Below are 11,532 nucleotides of genomic sequence, written 5' to 3' on the forward strand. Positions count from 1 at the left end.
AACAGTTTTTTTCACTTCATTAATCAAATGCTGTCTGGCAGCAACCTCAAATTGCATATGCAAGATTATATGTATAAAAAAAAGAAACAGGAATTTAAATTAAATTAATAGAAGATTTATAACCTTGACACAGAAATTTTCATAAATTGTATGTGTGGTAGCTGGTTTGATGGGGTAAATACGTTTGGCATTGATAACTGTTGCTGACAATGCGTTCATGCTGACTGCATCTTTGGTGCATCTGAAAATACCAAAAAAGTTAATTAATACCCATTCATTCAAATTGGAAAATAACATATATTATATATAGATTTGTAAGTCCAAAGTCGAAACCATTGCTGCTGTTAGTTTTATTCCTAGTTCTACTTTGAAAAATCTTCCCAAACATAGTATTGCACTTAAAAAAAAAAACTTTATTAGGGCATTGTACTTTGAAAACATTGGTTTGAGTACGGATGAAATTGTGATAATTGAGACTTGATTAGATATCACAATGCGTGAAATGCTGTAATAAAAAGAAATCTATTTATTTTATTTATAAATTATAAAAAAGGCAGAAGACGGGATGGAACTGACCTTCAATTGGGTATCTGCAGAATGTGTGGCAGGCATTGGATTATTGTCCATGGAATCACCCCAATGAGTTTGAAATAACTTGAAGATACACTTGAAATAACTTGAAGATACACTGTCAAACTTTGATTGCTATTCAATCCATACTGCATCCAAACAATAATGAAAAGCACAGTTCTTTTTGTTCAACGATGCACATGCCTGTCAACCCAACCCAACCCAACTTTGTTTATTTTATTTCCATTTTTTAAAAAGTTAAAAACATTATACTCCATCGCTTCACCTTTTGAAATTGCATCAAGCTCATAAAGTAAAACTTGATAGAACTGCCCCTCGCTCACTCAATCCCTAAATCCAAATCACAAACATCAACACTCAACTGGAAACATACATGATCAGATAAATAAATATAATAAATACCTGTAAAAAATAATCTGCTTTGGCTTCTGCCCAGTTTCTCTGCGGAAAGATATCAGCAGTTCCCTGTTTTTTCATTGCATTGCATAATAAACATATCAATCAATCAACTGTCTGCAAGTAAGTAAAACCAATCCTTTATCAAATCACCAACAAATAGTGAATCATTCACACTTGACCATGCCACCAGACATTTTGCCTCTTTGTGGGTCATGCCACTCCTTGTACAGATCCTGGATCAGTTCTTGGCGGCAGGCTTGCGCACAAACCAACCCAGCATACTTTGTTATCTCAGCCAGTCTTGAGAGGCAACAACCTATAACATCATTATTCATTAATCATAATCAATAACCCTCTCACTTTCACTTTCTTACAAAAAAATATATATATATTTTTAGCATACAGCTGCAATAGAGGGGCTTGAATCTTCCCCGGGGTGTGGATGGGTGACATCAACACCAAAGATGATAGTTGGAACATCGCTGACATTAGGTATACGCATTGAAATTGCATACAGAAGGACCGTGTTCCTTCCACCAACCTTCACGTTAATCTTCAAAGCCTCGTTTCCAAGGTACTGTTTGCTCATCTTAAAAACATGTTTAGTCAGACAGCATTGAGAAACAACGCCAAGATCAGTCTCACAGATTCGTTTCAGGTCACCTACATTAAAGTTTAAACAATAAACATAATCTTTTATCAACAACAACCAAAAAACTAAAAACTTTTTAAAATAAACAAAGTTAGGTTTCATATTTTTACCATTTTATCAGTTTAGCCACTAAACTATCATTTTTTTATCTGAATAGTCATTGAAAATCTATAAAGCACAGTACTTTTTGTTCAAGAATCTACTCTTGATCTTCTTATTATTTTCTCTATTTCTAATTCCATAAACAACTTAGCATATTAGAATGTTGGACAAATTAAGATGATGACCTGATTAAATGCAGCTCTAAATGCTTCCAATTTCCTTGTGATACTGGTCTTGACAAAAAAATCATATCAGGGTGGAATTGGAAAAGAAGAGGGTACTTATAGAAAACCCCTTCTATAACCCTACCATACTCCATATCGATATTATTCTACCATATTCAAATCACAAGATCGCTATAAGCAGCAGAAAAATGATTAATATTTTTGCCATTACATTACTTCCAAAACATATGCATACGGTGTCGTAATGATATCCTCCTACATCCCTCGATGCAATTTTAATTTCCATCAAAACACCCTCAACAAATTGAATTGCAGTTTTACAATATTCTAACAAATTTAACATTCCTCAAAACTCAAAGCAAAAAATCCGTGAGCTTGTGGACCTTCTGGTCCATTTTTACTAGTATTATTTAAATCTCTTGTCAAATGTCTTAATCTAAAATTGCAAACACAAACTAAAACATTAAACATTTTTTTTCCATTTGAATGAACCAATCTTAAGAAATAACAAAAAAGTGGTTTCTTTTAAACCAAAATTGGTAAAAATTTATCATTTTTCCCATTTATCTTCTTGTTTTGGTTTTCATGACACCATAACACAAATGATTGTAAAAACTGTTGATGAAACAAGGTATTAACCCCATCGATTCCAATTTGTGATCCATATTCCATACCATATATGACTTTGATAAAAACCTAATGTACACATGAAGAGATGAAATTGGAATGGAAATGGATGCATATTTCAACATCAGATGTTCGTTGTTTCATCCCATCTTTTTTCTTGAAACCTGTCATCATATCTCTTGGAAATAAGACCGACTTCCAGTAGACCTCTAATTTATGGAATCAATTGAAGTTTTCTCAACAGAGAAACATCATTCAACAAAAAAGGGAGAATGGAGAAGAAATATATATCGAGAGAGAGAGAGAGAGAGAGAGAGAGAGAGATAGAGAATACAGATGGTCAAGAATGAGCGGCCATTAACTTACCTGATGGGAGGAACGACGAAGACAACTTGCACGCGGATTTGTGGAGGAGGAAAGGCTACCTATACCTTAAACGATGCTTGAATCGGACCTGTATAGGGCTTCACTAGTTCATAGATGGCGACATGGATAAGTCGCAAAGCCCTTAATCTCCTTGTAAGTTTGACATAGGCATAATGTAATGATCCCTAAATCATATTCTTGTGAGCGCGAGGAGTCGTAAATGGTTGGCTCTTAAACGAAGGCTTTTAAAATTGATCAGTCGTCGCAGTCTCGGTGAGCTGAGATGAGCTCGTGGTCGTCAGTGGGAAGAGTTGAGCGGAGGTCTCCGGAGGTAAGAGGTAAGCGGAAGTGAGCAGATGTAACAAACTTTGCAGAGAGCATCCTTTTGAAAAAACCCAAGATGCCTTACGATTTTGTTATAAGATGAACATTATGCACAGTCTGAGGCTAGAGGAGGCAACGATGATTGGAAGCGGTGGATGTGGGTGAGGGCGAGGGTGGAGACGAGGGAGAAGAAGGCGGGAGTTTAAAAAATTTGGGGATTTCATTTTTCCTGTAAGGACTAAGGAGACCCGTGTTTCTTAAAAAAAATATAAAACAACATTCAAAGAGGATGCACATTTTAGATAAAGTGTCCTCCGTGTTTTCTTTTTTTTTACATGAGACACTAATTTAAGGGCATGCAATAATGTGTGACCTAAATCCTTAAATTTTTTGAAGAAATGACATTTTTTTATGTCATTCTCTTTTGTGTAACATAAATCAATGAGTGTCGTGGTTTGCGCGTCGTAAAAGACTGTTTTTCTTGTAGTGGAAGTCACATCGTCGGTAAGGTTTATACAACAGGCACTAAGTCCATAGCTGCCAGGGTTTATCTAATAGGTACGAAGTCACATCGTCGCCAAGGTTTCTACAACAGGCACTAAGTCCATAGCTGCCAGGGTTTATACAACGGGTGCTAAGTCGATAACTCATTTATCGACAGTGTTATTTTCGGCAATCCACCCGAAATACATGTCAATGGCTTTTTAGAGTACACCGGGTGAACACGTCGTTCACAACACTTACAGGTTGCGAGCCTGCTAGTGTTCCACAGACCGTCTATAATAGTCCATGGTTGTCATCCATACTCTGCTAGATGACGGAGCCAACGTTTGGGTAAAGGCTTTTCTCACTTCTCACCTCTCACCCTCATCTTATGATCTATATCACCTTTCATCTCACCTTCCAACTCATCTTTCATCATACAACAACTATTTTATCTACCCATGTTTTACCCCAACATATTTGTAGATACAAAATACATAGACAATTTAAATCATTTAAAACGTATATAAAATCGATCATCCAGCATACACAACAAGTATTCAGATAATATGCACACATAGCACGTAATTTTATATAAAATACTTCATATCTATGTGTAAGATGAAAATAATATGCACTCACCTTAGTAGCGTGAGCTGATAGAATCTAACTACAAACGGTCAGCGGTTCGTGATCGGCGAGCTCGGGACGCGGAACGGCTTCAACAAACGAGAGAGAGGTAAGAATATTTGGTGTAAGAATGGCTGAGGTTGAAGTTGCTATTTATAGGCTGAAAATTCGACTTTCACGTCGTGAACCAGGTATATTCACGTCGTTAGTTTGATTCCGTTCATCTCCTAGGCTTGTCGTGTGTCTTCTAGGCTCGAAACGTGTCGTTCACTGAGTTCACATCGTGAATTTCTATGTTCACGTCGTGAACACAGTCAAATCTCGAAGTTTGTGCTTCGAACTTCATAAATCCATATCTTTCGCATACGAGCTTCGTTTTTGACGTTCTTTATATCCACACGAAGGTGACATTATGCTATACAACGTTCATTTAGACTCCGTCGGCTAAGTTTGATTTCATTTTTAATATTATATTTTTAACGGGCCGGGACAGGAAAAAAGTCCGTTAAAATTTCATAACTTCTTCATCCAAAGTCCGTTCTCCTCTGTCTTTTTATCGTTACGCTACTATTAATGAGATCTTCGATTCTCGTTTAGTTTGTGTCGGCTAAAAACCGCTCGATCTATTATTCGAATTTCGGGCTGCATATTGCTAAGCCCAAACTTCGATAAATCATAACTTCCTCATACAGAGTCAGATTTGGGCGTTCTTTTTATGCACACTCTCGGTTTAACGTATTCTATGACTTTCGTTTAGATCTGTAAGGCCAAATCTCGCTCTATCGTAAATTCACTATTTACGTCGCATTGTGTTGTGCCGGTTCTGTCGCGAAACTTCGACGGGTCATAACTTCTTCGTTATAACTCGGATTTCAGCGTTCCTTATATGTACAGAATCCTTGTAACATATACTACAACTTAGTTAAGATTACTCCTTCTAAATAATCTTCTATCAAAAAAGTCATTTCTATGCTTATCGTCTCTAAATTGACTAGCCCGAATCTGCAGACGTTACATGTTTCTAAAGTTTTGGCCTGGGTTATGACTAAAATGCCGCTTATGTGTGGGCAAATTTTCATTAATGTCGCTGATGTGATGGTTTATGTTTGAATTATGCCTTGATTTGGATTCTTGATGGGTTTGCTAAGTCTCATTATTAGTAGAATAATGTTCGTTCTATTTTGGCATCTGTAACATTTTTGTTATTTTGTTTATTACAGTTTTGACATATCATACAGAAATATTATAAATGAATAATACAGATTGCAATTGGATGTATGAAAGGCTAGATGTCGATAGATTCATATCTCCTATTTTAGAAATGGATTGAAGACTTTCATCGAATTTGCTTGTAGCAAACAAAGTTTTATGGATAGAGAAAAAATTAAATGTCCCTGCAAAAAATGCCTTAACAGACCATACCGAGAAGTTGAAGTTGTAAAGTTTCACTTGTCTAAGTTTGGTTTTATTCCAAACTACCATTTGTGGGATAGACATTAAGAAATAGAAACAAGTAGTACTTCATTACATATGGATGATACAACCACGAGTTTGAATGAAGAACATGAACCCTCTTGTAGGGAAATGGTATTGGATGTTGCGGGCCCTGATTGTATGACAATGACTATCGATGAGGAGCCAAATCAAGAAGATAAGAAATTTTTTGATAAGCTTGAGTCTGCTGATAGAGAATTATGGTCTGGTTGTGAAAAAGTAACACAACTGTCTGTTGTGGCTCGGTTATTGAATATCAAATCCGAATATCGTATCCCTGAGCAATGCTTTGATACAATTTTCCAATTGATAAAGGATAGTTTACCAAAGGACAATACCATGGTTGATAGTTTATATGAGACAAAAAAATTAGTACAAGAACTTCGTTTACCTGTAGAATATTGATTGCTGATAGAGAATTATGGTCTGGTTGTGAAAAAGTAACACAACTGTCTGTTGTGGCTCGGTTATTGAATATCAAATCCGAATATCGTATCCCTGAGCAATGCTTTGATACAATTTTCCAATTGATAAAGGATAGTTTACCAAAGGACAATACCATGGTTGATAGTTTATATGAGACAAAAAAATTAGTACAAGAACTTCGTTTACCTGTAGAATATTGATTGTTGTAGGTTTCGACGCATGTTATATTGGAAGGGAGATAAAGATCATGATCAATGCAAATTATGTGAAGCGCCAAGGTATAAAAAGTCAAGAAATTTCTCTAAGTGTTCACGTGTACCTTTCGCCCGAATGCATTACTTTCCATTGACTCCAAGGTTGAAAAGATTGTATGCTTCTCAAGCAACAGCCTCTTCCATGCGATGACATGCACAAGATCATGGGCATGATATTGGAGTTATGTGTCATTCATCTGATTCTAAAGCTTGGAATCAATTTGATGTCATCCATCCATAATTTGAAGCCAAAAAGTGTAATGTTAGGTTGGAACTATACACAGATGGGTTTCAACCCCATGGAATCCCAGGTTCACAACATTCGACGTGGCCAATTATAATTACACCTTATAATTTTCCACCGTCTATGTGTATGAAAGAGCCTTACATGTTTTTTACTACAATTGTGCCCAGACCTAAAAACCCTAAGCAAAAGTTAGATGTTTTTCTTCAACCTGTTATAGCAGAACTAAAAGACTTATGGGAAGAAGGTATCCTAACTTATGATGTATCACTTAGACAAAATTTTCAAATGAGAGCTGCTTTAATGTGAACAATTAGTGATTTCCCTGCATATGGCATGCTATCTGGTTGGACAACCACAGGTAAGCTACCATGTCCACACTGTGGAAATATTCACAAGCATTTAGGCTGCCAAACGGTCAAAAGATATCTTTGTTTGGTTGTCACAGAAGATTTCTCAAATCTGATCACCCATTCAGATTGAATAAGACGAAGTTCACTAAGAACCGTACAGAACAAAGGTATCCTCCTCCAATTATGAATGACGCAGATATCTTAAGGGAAATTGAAGATTTTGGCTTGTTAAAAGTGACAGAACCTAATGCTGAGTTAGTAAATAAATCATGTAGGAAAAAATTTGGATGTGGTTGGAAAAAAAGAAGCATATTCTGGGATTTCCCATATTGGAAAACAAATCTAATAAGACATAATTTTGATGTTATTCACATTGAGAAGAATTTTTTTGAGAATATGTTTTACACAATAATGGATGTTAAGGACAAGACAAAGGACAATGCAAATGTAAGAGCTGATTTGAAAGTCTTCTGTAACAGAAAAGGGTTCGGTAAAAATCAAGTTACAAGTCATTATACAAAATCACCTTATGCGTTATGCAAGGAGCGAAAAAAAGTCATATGTAAATAGGTGGAGAATTTGACTTTCCCAGATGGTTATGTGTCGAATATGGGGAGGTGTGTAGACTTGAGCACACATAGACTATTTGGAAAGAAGAGTCATGATTGCCATGTTTTTATGCAAAGATTGTTGCCAATCGCGTTTTGCGCGATGTTGCCACCCAAGGTGTGGGAAGCAGTTACTGAGTTAAGTCTTTTCTTTAGAAGTTTAACTACAACAGTAATTCCTATAATTTTTTGTAAATTAGAGCAGATATTTGTACCTGGATTTTTTGACTCAATGGAACATTTACTGATACATTTGCCATATGAAGCAAAGATAGGAGGACCCGTTCAATATTGTTGGATGTATCCATTTGAAAGGTTAATTTAGTACTTGACATTATATTTAAACATTTTTCTATTAAATCTTGTTTAACTTTTATATATATTACCTGTTTTATTGTAGATTGCTCCATCTGTTGAAAAAGGATGTTAAAAATAAAGCTTGAGTGGAAGGGTCAATTTGAAATGCATACTTGGTTCGTGAAGCCTCAAACTTTTGCTCTCACTGTTTCGAGCCCCATGTTTATACATGTAACCGAAAGATTCCTCGTAATGATGATGGAGGAGCTGAAGATGTTGATAAAGAAAAGTTGAGTATTTTTTCACATCCTAGTCGCCCATGTGGAAAACTCAAGAGTAGAAGGTTGAGTGATAAGGAGTTTAATGCATTACGTTCTTACATACTATTTAATGAAGAAAAGGTGCAACCTTATGTCAAGTAAGCTTCTAGTTGACAATTCAAGTTATTTACTATTCAACTTTGCATGAGTTTAAATAATTTTAATTATGTTTACAGAGAATATGAAAAGTTGTTGAAAGATCTATATCCCGATACAAACGAACATGATCTCATGGCAGAAGTAGGTATAAACTTTGCTTCATGGTTTGAGAATTATGTGAGTGCTTAAGATATTATTATTATTATTATTATTATTATTATTATTATTATTATTATTATTATTATTATTATTATTATTATTATTATAATTATGATTATTATTATTATTATTATTATTGCTAGATTTCTTATGTAGTTCCCTTTATGTAATATAGGCATGTCAAAATCAAATAAAGAACAAGTATATATATGATCTTTCAAGAAGACCATTAAGAACGGTGAAATTATATAATGTCTACTTTGTGAATGGTTATAAATTTCATACGGAATCACATGGTTCTAACAAAGCGACAATGAATAGCGGAGTGTGTCTAAGTAGCGACTCTTGTGATTACTATGGAAGGTTGTTGGAAATATTAGAAGTTGAATAACCTGGTTTGCCAATCAAAAGCACAATCTTGTTCAATTGTGAATGGTATGATCCAACTCCTAATGTTGGAGTCAATGTGCATAGCCAATATAAATTGGTTGACATAAACAAACAAAGAAAGTTTAGGAAGTTCGATCCATTTGTTTTAGCTATGCAAGTTACTCAAGTTTGTTACATTCCATACCCCAGCATGAAGCAAAACATGTGTGATTGGTTAGCTGTATGTAAAGTTAAACCACATGGATCGATTGATGTACAAAATGCTGATAATAAAAAAACGAGGATGCATTTCAAGAAGATGAAATTGAAGCAAATGAAATCATTAGCCCTACAGAAGAACCATCCACAAGTTCAGATGATGAAATAGTCGAGTATGGCGACATCCCAAGCAATGGTTCTTATGTTGAAAATAATGATCAAATTGAGGGTGAGTTTGAGTATAGTACATCAACAAACAAAGAAGAAGACGCTGGAAATGATGTTTTATACGACATTGACGGTGATTAATACATCAATATCGATTTGTTTAAAGCTTTATACATTATTTTTCTGGTTTTAGTTGCTTTAGACATTGGAACGTTTGATTAATACAACATGATGGTGATTAATACATCAATATGGATTTTTTTAAAACTTCAAGGTTTACTGAGATATGCTGAAAGTGGTTTAAAAGGGAAAAATTTCGTATCCACTCCTACTGCTGCTACTCTTGTCCTGGCCATTGGACAAGGAAAGGGAAAAATAAGAAAGCTCCCTCTAAATCGAACTGGAAAGGAAAGTCTAATGAAGGGTCCTTTAGTAGATCCAAAAGAAAATCCGGTTCTGCCCCTCCCTCGTCAGACCTGAAAGAAGCAACGTGCTTCTATTGTCAAGGGAAGGGGCATTGGAAGAGAGGCTTCCCCAAATACCTGCAGGACATCAAGGATGGTAAGATCAAGTCGACCTCGGCAGGAATTTACACTATTCTTTGTAAAAATTCATCGCATTCTAATTCTTGGTTCCTTGACACAGGATGTGGTTTTCATATTTGCTCTATTTTGCAGGTTCTAAGAAGAAGTAGGAACGTGGAGCATGGGAAGATGAACCTAATCATGGAGAATAGGAGAACGTCTCCTGTGACCAAGATTGGTGATTAGTCTTTAGTGCTTAGTAATGGATTAGGTTTAGATTTAAATAATTGTTGTTACTCGTCAGAAATGATAAGGAATATTATTTCTTTTCATGGTTTGTACAGACAAGGCGTTAGATATTCATTTAATAATGAAATTGGTTATGTTAGTGCTTAATATAAGCGTGTTTTTTATTTTGAAGCATTACCTTATGAGGGTGTATATGAAACTGTGATGGTTGTAGACAATTTAGGAAATAGTGTGTTGCAAATTGATTCGTGTAATGGTTTAGACAAATCATGGTTGTGGCATTGTTGTCTTGGACATGTCAACAAGAAGCGCATTGCCCAACTCCAAACGGATGGAGTGTTGGAATCATTTGACCTAAGGTCGGATGATACATGCGAGTCTTGTTTGCTTGGAAAGATGACTAAATCACCTTCACTGGTACTTGTGATAGAGGTGAGGGATTGTTGGATCTCATACACACCGATGTGTGTGGGCCCTTCAAATCCACCACGAGGGATGCAATTCGATTTTATGTGATTTTTACCGATGATTATAGCAGATATGGATATATCTACTTAATCAAGAATAAGTCAGAATCCTTTGAAAAGTTCAAAGAGTTTAAACATGAAGTCGAGAATCAATTGGGCAGGAAGATCAAGATGCTCAGATCTGATAGGGGTGGTGAGTATCTTAGTGACGAGTTCCACGACTATCTTAAAGAATATGGAATTATTTCACAATTGACACCTCCTAGGACACCACAACTGAATGGTGTAACTGAGAGGCGTAATCGGACCTTGTTGGACATGGTTTGTTCCATGATGAGCCGAGCTTTGCTTCCGATATCATTTTGGGGGTATGCCTTAGAGACTGTCGTCGATATCCTTAATCAAGTCCCGACAAAGAATGTTGGCAAAACACCTCACGAGATGTGGAAAGGTACGGTTCCCTCGTTGGTACATATCAAGCTTTGGGGTTGTGAAGCTTTCGTTAGACGAGAGACTCACGAAAAGATTGAACCTCGAAGTGAGCGGTGTATTTTCATCGGCTACCTACAAAAGTCCTTTGGATACTTGGTCTACATACCTAGTGAGAACGTGGTCTTCGTAGGACGAAGGGGTGTTTTCCACGGGAGGGAACTCATATGAAAAGAGGACGGTGGGAGGATAATTGATCTTGTATAAATTCAAGAGTAAAGCAATGAAGGAACCTTTATCACTAGCGCTCAACCCAAGGAAGAAATACCTGTTGAACCGATTGACGAGTCATTGCCTCTTAGACGTTCCACTCGAATTAGAATGGCACCAGAGTTTTATGGTTTTCATATTACTACAGATGGTGATACGTTTATCAGTGATAGTACATTGATAAATTTGGATGAGCCTTCTAACTACAAGGAAGCAATGGCGGG

General features: G+C 36.1%; 1 long non-coding RNA gene across 1 annotated transcript; it reads right to left on the minus strand.

The window, feature by feature from the left end:
- Nucleotides 1–989: 989 nt before the first annotated feature.
- On the minus strand, nt 990–1,648 carry LOC145123610 (uncharacterized). Its single transcript, XR_013715211.1, has 3 exons — nt 1,394–1,648; nt 1,165–1,306; nt 990–1,056 (listed from the first exon to the last, which is right to left on the minus strand). It is a non-coding gene; the product is annotated as an uncharacterized LOC145123610 (long non-coding RNA).
- Nucleotides 1,649–11,532: the final 9,884 nt, after the last annotated feature.

This window comes from Lactuca virosa, chromosome 7 (assembly GCF_052849685.1).
Source record: "Lactuca virosa cultivar CGN04683 chromosome 7, Lactuca_virosa_CGN04683_v6, whole genome shotgun sequence".
In the NCBI taxonomy this organism is placed as follows: Eukaryota; Viridiplantae; Streptophyta; class Magnoliopsida; order Asterales; family Asteraceae; genus Lactuca; species Lactuca virosa.